Here is a 9,727-nt window from a genome sequence, read left to right on the forward strand (position 1 = left end):
AGTGAGTTATTCTACACTATCTGAACAAATTACAATGGGTGACGATAACATGGGGTGTACCTACCCTTCACCTTTATGACTCCTCGAACTCTGCTGGGGACACACTTAATGAGGTGTCTAAATGTCTGTGTCTACTCAAGAGCCGAAACCGAAAGACCCATTCTGTTGTCGTTGCTTCTCAACTGACAACACAGGGCTCGCCGCCTCTTATTACACTGGAGGGACCAGCTCCATGGCCAATGGCCTTGCCGCCGTGGTTACACCGGTTCCCGTTAGATCACCGAAGTTAAGCGCTGTCGGGCTGGGCTGGCAGTTGGATGGGTGACCATCCGGTCTGCCGAGCGCTGTTGGCAAGTGGGGGTGCACTCAGCTCTTATGAGGCAAACTGAGTAACTGCTTGACTGAGAAGTAATGGCTCCGGTCTCGTAAGCTGACATACGGCCGGGAGAGCGATGTGCTGACCACATGCCTCTCCATATCCGCATTCAGTGATACCTGTGGGCTGAGGATACCACGGCTGCCGGTCGGTACCGTGGGGCCTTAATGGTCTGTTCGGGCAGGGATTTTTCTGAATTTTTTTTAGACAAGCTCGTGAAATATACTCGTTAATCCCACAATAGACACATCTGTCTTGGTCCGGATACTTCTAATCACATTTTATGTGAGAAGGATAGTCAAAAATATTCAAGCCACTAAGACTATTCATCACAGTTGTCTTGTATTTACGATTCATAAATCTCTCAGTCACAAAACTGATATAATACTTCTGGACCAAAATTACTTACGATGTTTTCAATAAGCCGAAGGAGTGAGGTAACCGCTGTAGCTGATTTTTATCATCGCTGGAGCTCCCGGAAGCTAAATGACACATACGCGCCGTTCCAGCCGCTGACATGCGCAAACGGTCTCGAAACTGATTTAATTCGTTACAGATCACGCTAAACAGAAAAATGCTACGTATTATAAAGTTTAGAGCACTGAAAACAATAAAACTTCCCATAGTTCAATGACACAGTGAAATGTAGTGAGTGAATATCAGTTAACGGTTTTTAGAAGAGTTTTGTTAACAATGGAATTACTGTGATGCAAATTCGTAATAATCGTCAGCATACCACAGTGGGCCATAACAAGTAAACACAGTCAAACATCGCCTATCCAAGCTAGGAGTGACACTAAATCCTCCGGCTTATTGAAAATTCGGACAATCCAAAAGTTCTAAAAAGATAGAGTGACATTTCTTAAATGCCATAGAGACCACGCGGGGTGTTTCAGTGGTTAGCACACTGGACTCGCATTCGAGAGAACGACGGTTCAAGACCGCGTCCCACCATCTTGATTTAGGTTTTCCGTGATTTCCCTAAACCGCTTGAGACAAAAGCCGGGATGTTTCCTTCGTAGGGGCACGATCGACTTCCTCCCCATCCTTCCTTAACCCGATGGGACCGATGACCTCACTGTTTGGTCCCATCCCCCAAATCAACCAACGAATTATAAATACACACCTCTATATATTTCTACATAAACACAGAAACTGAACATTATTTTCACGTACTGGGGGCGGATAGTGGAAAAAACAGTGAGTTTTATAAACTGAAATAATTAGTAAATTTATTTTGGGCCAGATTCGTATATTGTTTATGCAAAGGGCGATGACGTGCGTTTCACAAACGTTATTTCTAAAAAAAAAATGGTTCAAATGGCTCTGAGCACTATGGGACTCAACTGCTGAGGTCATAAGTCCCCTAGAACTTAAAACTACTTAAACCTAACTAACCTAAGGACATCACACACATCCATGCCCGAGGCAGGATTCGATCCTGCGACCGTAGCGGTCACGCGGTTCCGGACTGAACCGCCTAGAACCGCACGGCCACTCCGGCCGGCAAACGTTATTCCTCGCCGTAGTAGTTCCCACCTAGTATTCCAAATAAATCAAAGTTTTGCTTACACTGCATGTGGCATAATGTCTCCAGATTGTGCCCCTACTGGATGAGCTACGGTACTCCGTCGTCACTATCACCCTTGTGTGCAGACGAAGAAACAACGCTAGTTTAGTCATCAGATAACATACCGTCATTTACTCATTAACACATATTTCAGAGTATCGTGGCATGTTTGTGAACGCTTCAACGCACTCCGGCAGTTGCACATTATCACTAATTACTTCACTCAATGTGCAAACTGCATCAGTGGACTCACAAATGGCTGGCACCTCAATTTTTGTCCTCTGACTCTGCCCTCTTCCTTCTCTTTGATGTCATTTTACACTCGCAACGGACAGGAACGGTACTGTGTTACGTAACTCAGTGCTAGCTTGTTGACTGACACCGCCCTCCGATTCGTGGCTGAATTTAAATTTAATGATTGTCACTGTACAATTACTATAGTTACTATACGAAAAAAGAAAAAATAACGATCCTGATGAACAGTAGATCCGCATTAATGAGGGCCAGATAAAAAACGTTACATTGCAAAACTCCTGTGTAATTTGTAATGCGTGAAATTTAGCTTAATAAAATAGTATTGTGTCGAGAATATTATTCATACTTTAGAGAATACACGCAACTGTTTGTCAATTACCTACAATTTTCGGTATTCCAAAACTACAACACAAACGGTCGCACATAATCTTGAAGAATACTCTCGTTTTTCATTCAAGACTACTAATGGTTGCCGGCCGGTGTGGACGAACGGTTCTAGGCGCTTCAGTCTGGAACCGCGCGACCGGTACGGTCGCAGGTTCGAATCCTGCCTTGGGCATGGATGTGTGTGATGTCCTTAGGTTAGTTAGTTTTAAGTAGTTCTAAGTTCTAGGGGACTGATGAACTCAGATGTTGAGTCCCATAGTGCTCAGAGCCATTTGAACCATTTTTGCACTAATGGTTAGTGTCCCCTGAGGAAAAAGATAAGTTTAGTGTGGCGTATGCTCCCTTTCAGTGCGGGGCCCGTAGCACGTGGTGTATGTTCTGTACCGGTAACGCGTCTTTGACAGTAACTAGAAAAATCTGTCTGTATAATAATTACGCGCACATGGCTACCACAGAGGCTGGAGACTGCGGTCCGTCGCCTTGGGACTGCCGTCGTCACCTCCGCCAAGGACTGCAGCTCTCTGCCACAGCCTGTAATATTGCGTCAGCTCACTTGGCAGACACCACGTGATGCGTAGCGAGGACTAGTTAACAGTTTCAGGGGCGTCCAGCTAAGCGATCTAGCTGCCTGATTTTAATGTTGAAAATGCCTACGGATACATGCTCTGCGCATCAAATTTCGAGCATGGGTCGCAGTTTCTCGCGCCGCGCGCCACGCGAGCGCTGAGGGAGTGGTGAGGCGGGAAGCACGAAGGCAGTCCTGCTAGGTGCTCACTTCGGCCTAGCGCATATGGGCAGATGAAGTTCTGCCCGCCCGAAAAATACAGCCTTACAATACACTTAATTTTATTGTCACTGGGTAGTGTTCCGTTTTTCGCCGTTTAAGGGTACCATATGTTTTCGTTAGTGCATAATAGTTTTCAGTCACATATACCTGTATATATTCTTGTTTTGCTTATTCTCTTGTTAATAACAATCCACAGTTCAATAACTGGTGACATATTAGCTATGGGGATTATCTCTTCTGCCTCCACAATGTTTTCAGATCTTACGAGGGGACAGACGATTCATCGTGAGGGTAGTGAATAAGGCAGTAGAGAATATTATAAAATCATGTGATCTAGAAGCAAGAGAGGAAAGTAAAACAAGGTTATCTACTTGCTGCCTGTGATGCTGACGTATCTCTACGATGTGTTGCAAAAAATCGAAAAGGCGTAATTTCCACAGATACGACACGTTTGTGCAACTGGTAAAAAGCGTCCAAGATCTGAATTACGCAAGTTTCACTATCATTACTTGGATATGGAACAATAAGAAACATTACACTACGTACATGTGGACATCACATTTCCACTGCAAATTAGAGCAAAGTCCAGAAGCCCTCACGAATAACAGTGTTGTAATTGGTTCGTTGTGACGAGAAAGTCATTTCAGTGGTTGGATACACACTACCAGCATTAGAAAACTAATTACACAACAGGCTACACAAATAAAGAAGTCAGGTTACCTTACATTAGGAAAGTGGGTGCATTCAGCGACTGTTATGTGATTTATAAACTATAGAGCGCAGCAATTAGTCGTCCTTTTTCTTATTTTCTTGCAGGTTTTATTACTCAGATCCAGATTTCGGCTAGTGCCTAGCCATTATCAATGCACAATTTCTAGTCTCTATGCATATATGTTCCCAGTTGTTCGGGCGTCAATCACAGTTCCTTAACTTCCGTTGTAGCCGAGCGGTTCTAGGCGCTTATGTCCGGAACCGCGCTGCTGCTACGGTCGCAGATTCGAATCCTGCCTCGGGCATGGATGTGTGTGGTGTCCTTAGGTTAGTTAGGTTTAAGTAGTTCTAAGTCTAGGGGACTGATGTTAAGTCCCATAGTGCTTAGAGCCTTTTGAGCCCCAGTTCCTTGAATTAAAGGAACTGTGACTGACGCCCTTGCAACAGGGAACTGACATGCGTAGAGACTAGAAAATAGTGCATTGACAATGGCTAGGCACTAACCGAAATTTGGATTTGCGTAATAAAACCTGCAGAAAAAGGACGACTGATGGCTGCGCTCTATAATTTACAAATGAAGAAGAAATGCCAGCCGGAGTGGCCGAGCGGTTAAAGGCGCTGCAGTCTGGAACAGCACGACCGCTACGGTCCCAGGTTCGAATCCTGCCTCGGGCATGGATGTGTGTGATGTCCTTAGGTTAGTTAGGTTTAAGTAGTTCTAAGTTCTAGGGGACTTATGACCACAGCAGTTGAGTCCCATAGTGCTCAGAGCCATTTGAACCATCTTGAAGAATTAATCGGTATTATTCCGAAAGTATGAGCGCCTGAAAGAGTGTAGTGATTTGATATATTTAATTTGTTTAAATGTACTGCTGTCAAAGGCAGGTCTACTTTCATGACAATGTTTCTCGAACGCCTTGATCTCTTCAGCTCAGAAGGCACACCTGGATAGCTCACGCGTTCCTGTGCCGCGCGTTACTCTCAGCTGCTGACAATATACTGACCACAGTCTTGTGCGATGGGCCAATTGTATACCTTTCTCAATAACAACTATTTTACTCGCGAATCACACACCGTCAGTTTGCAAGCCGTGAGTAACCAGCATCTGGCATGTGCCTGTCATTCCGCCTGCAGGGTACGCTCGTCATTATTTTAATGCTGCTCAGATGAAGAAAAGGAATAAAGTCGTATGGCAAGTTTCGATTCCAGTCTTTCAGTTTTAAAAATACGGTGGGTTACGGAGATTCAACCAAAATTCTAACAGAACTGGCGATTTATTTTTCTGGGAATTGTTAACCTTTTCTCATTCAAAGAAGCATCACTATTTATGCGTAACGGCCACATTTATCTTGTTGACTGTAATTGTACTTCTTTTTCCAAAACACAGTGTAAATTGCACAAATTCATCTTGCAGAAGATACTGCGACAGAATCCTGAAACAGAGTGACTCATTAAACAAGTAATTGGCGACCAGAGAGCTCTATAACTTGTGTTGGTTTACGGTAACATAACATAAGAAATTTCATGTTTATTTTCATACTAGGGAACTCTTGTTTCACTAGCTGTCCATAACTCTTAAAAAATTGCGTTACTGGCGTGAAAAAAATAAAACAGCAAGCATAACTTCTGATATATCGTTATAGACAAGGAAGTTTCCCGTGTTTATGAATTTTCAAAATACTCTTCTCCGTGTGTGGTCATTCGCCAAAATCTCTTTTAGATATCTACAGCGGTTTAGGAGATATGAGGGATATGAATACTTCATTCTCGTGGCCGTAAGATCGGGAGTGAACACGCTACATAGGATCCATTTTATCAAGGTCGGAGACAGATGGAGACCTCCTCCCAAGTCTAAAGAAAAATTCAGTATGTTAGCTAAATTTCATACTCAGCAACATATGGTGTAGTACGCACCAAACGTAAAATCATAGCGCCCCTATTTTTCGTTGGCAAACTTTTCGAATTTTGCATTGTGTCTATAAATACGACCATTAGCGAGATGATAGGCACTTCGCCACGAAGCTGACATATAACGCTAGAAGTAAGGCAAAAACCAAATATTTTTACTGAATAGTTTTTGTTACATCGTTTGAGAAAGATAACAGGGTGCGCGCGCTTCGATTCCATCAGCACAGAACGTCGCCAACCGGCACGTGCAAAGCACAGTATATGCACGTGTCTCAAAAGCGCGGAACATGCGGAACGTGAGCGTCGTGGTGTAGTGTCGTGTCACGTCACACTTGCTATATGCGTCTCAATGTGCCACGTCATCGTGCTATACGTGTCTCAATTTGCGGTTAGCCTTAGAGAGCCTGAGGCGTTTCAGCAGTGCTGGAAACTAATTAAAGTTCCAACTTCAAAACACCGTAAAAAGAGAACGGCAGCTCAGAATGACAAATTTGAACAGCATATTAGTGACGCAGGGTTTAATATCATCAACACAAGAAAAATTTCATTTAGATGACACTTTAGGCTAAGCGTAAATTGAGACGCGAATAGCACGTGTGACGTGACACGACACTACAGCGCGGCGCGCACGTTCCCCACGTGTCACGCGGGTCCAACGCATATTGAGACGCGTAAACGTACTTCGCACGCGACAGCAAAGAAACGCCGAGGCGCGCGCACCCTGTAATCTGTCTCAAACGATTTCACAGAAACTGTTCACTAAAAATATTTCATTTTTACTTTGCTTGTAGCGTTATATGTCAGCTTCGTGCCGAAGTGCCCATAATATCGCTGATGGTTATACTTATTGTGGTATACACATTTTAGTAACACGCTACGCAGAATTCGAAAAGTTTGAAATGAAAAATAGGGGTCACTATGATTTTCCTTTTGGTGCGTATTACACCATACGTTGCTGCGTATGAAATTTAGCCATGTTGATTTTTTTTTTTTTTTCTTTGGACTTGGGAGGAAGTCTCTATCTGCCTCCGATCTCGAGAAAATGGATCCTATGTAGCGCGCTACCTCCCGATCTGCCGCCCGCGAGAATGAAATATTCACATCTCTCATATCTCCTAAACCGCTCGAGACATCAAAACGAGAGTTTGGCATATGATAGTACACAAGGAGGAGAGTATTTTCCCAATTTGTAATCACACGGAACTTTCTTATCTATGGCGATATACCAGTAGTTATACTTCCATTTTTATTTTTTTTTTCACTCCAGTCACTGTAATTTTTTAAGAGTTATCGACAGCCAGTGAAACAAGAGTTTCCTAGTACGAAAATAAAACATGAAATTTCTTCTCTTCTGTTACCGCAAACCTACGATATGAGGTTTTTCGTAAGCTATTGAGCTCTTTGATTGCCAATTACTTGTTTAATGAGGCTCTCTCTTTCAGAATTCTGTCGCAATAGCTGCTGTGAGATGAGTTTATGCAAATTACACTGTGTATTGGCAAAGGAAGTACAATTAAACCTGTCAACAAGAGAAATGTGGCCGTTACTCAGGCGCGCGGGGTAGCCGTGCGGTCTAAGGAGTCGTGTCACGGTTGGCGCGGCTGCCCCTGTCGGAGGTTCGAATCCTCCCTCGGGCATGGGTGTGTGTGTGTTGTCCTTAGTGTCAGTTAGTTTAAGTTAGATTACGTAGTGCGTAATCCTAGGGACCGATGACCTCAGCAGTTTCGTCCCATAGTCCTCACCACAAATTTACATTTGCCGTTACTCACAAATGGTGATGCTTCTTCGAGTGATAAAAGGTTAGCAATTCACAAAAAAATAAATTTCCAATTCTGTTGGAATTTTGGTTGAATCCCCATAACCCATCGTATTTTTAACACTGAACGACTGGAATGGAAACTTGCCAAAGGATTTTATTCCTTCTCCTGATCTGAGCAGTATTAAAATAATGACAACCATTCCCTTCAGGTGGAATGATATGCAAGATACCAGATGCCAGATGCTGGTTACTCACCTACGGCTTGCCAAGCTGGCAATGTGTGATTCGCGAATAAAATAGTTGTTACTGAGAAAAATAAACAACTGATTTGTCGCACAACACAATAGTCAGTACATTGTCAGCATTTGAGCACAATTCGCGCGAAAGGAAAGCTGAAGCTAGCCATGTCTGCCTTGTGAGCGGGAGTTCGAAAAACATCGTCATGGAAGTAGAGTTGCCTTTGTCAGCAATACATTTCAACAATTTTGCAGTGAATACATGGTGTGTCGTGGGGCGATCACTCTGTTTTTAGAATAATTGAAAAGCCACAGTTGCTTCAATCGTTTATTAGATGACCGGTTTCAGCACTCTGAAGGTGCTATCATCAGATCTGTGAAGGTATAACATAACAGGTTTGAGGGAGGGCTTTCATGAGTTAACTATATACATTACAATTATTACTGAACCACATACCTGAAACGTGGATTAACATTTATAAAACCATATGGACATCATAGCATATGAGGCATACCATCTGTTAAAAACATTGTCACAACCAATAAAAAATAATAAAAAACTGCTCTCATTGTCGTTCTTTCCATAAAATATAAAACTGAAGTCACCAGATGAAACTACCACTGCTCGCCTAACACCGGTCGGCATCATCACTGCCCTATTCCGCGCAGGCTAACCTGCTGTGATTCTAGCGGTTCACAACCGGCCACCAGATAGCGCTGTCCAAGCAGCGCTTACACAGTCCCACGGTATAACCACTCATTACTACTAAAACACAACTTTACTATAACTGCTTGTCACATACCCATGCAAAGCCCACATTTGCGCATACATTTCCTGTACACACTACAATCACTATAAAGTACGTCAATTACAAAGTAAAAGCATCTGAGGCACAGCCATTATCCATTAGCTTCTTACAAAACTACATATTATAATTTACCTTTATTCGTATAAGGACGTCAGGAATGTGCACACAGAAAGCTGTTCATAACACGACTTAGCTACAGTGTGACGAGCGATTAAAACTTGTATGCTGGGCTTTACCTGTCTAGGCACTATGGTCTTAGGTATTGTAAGCGCTAAAAAAGAACATATTCACTTGCTATAAAGTCTCTCACCATCTATACATTCGTTATGAACAAGCTACGAATCAACTACGAAAACGTGCATAGGCACATGGAACTAAGGAATGCCAGGTCAGATGCAAACCGAAGGGCACAAGAACAGGGGGGGAAATGACATGCGGACCAAGATGCACAGTGACTCCACGTACGCTCTCATCGGCATGGCACTCGTTTCGTCCATGGGCCTCACCGCATGGGGAATAATGACAAACTCCATGTTACTATGATAACAAAACCACAAGCGTTCTAGCTTCATACACAAATATATCTGTAAAATATAAAAACAAATAAAATGAGAAGGTAACGAAGACACGCTTGGTGGGCAATAGTAATCATCGAGTAAAGTTTTACTGGCGAAGTTGGCCAACTACACTTCAAGACTTATAACAAGTATTTTCTTTGAAACTTCCTGGCAGGTTAAAACTGTGTGCCGGACCGAGACTCGCACTCGGGACCCTTGCCTTTCGCGGGCAAGTGATCTACCAACTGAGCTACCTAAGCGAAGGTTCGCAGGAGAGCTTCTGTGAAGTTTGGAAGGTAGGAGGCGAGGTACTGGCGGAATTAAAGCTGTGAGGACGGGGCGTGAGTCGTGCTTGGGGGTACCACTAAGGGG

At 43.4% G+C, this 9,727-nt stretch overlaps 1 pseudogene; it reads left to right on the forward strand.

Moving 5' to 3' along the window:
• Nucleotides 1-235: 235 nt before the first annotated feature.
• LOC126177501 (5S ribosomal RNA) lies at nt 236-353 on the forward strand (annotated as a pseudogene).
• The last annotated feature ends 9,374 nt before the right edge of the window (nt 354-9,727 follow it).

The sequence above is a fragment of the Schistocerca cancellata genome, chromosome 3, assembly GCF_023864275.1.
Source record: "Schistocerca cancellata isolate TAMUIC-IGC-003103 chromosome 3, iqSchCanc2.1, whole genome shotgun sequence".
In the NCBI taxonomy this organism is placed as follows: Eukaryota; Metazoa; Arthropoda; class Insecta; order Orthoptera; family Acrididae; genus Schistocerca; species Schistocerca cancellata.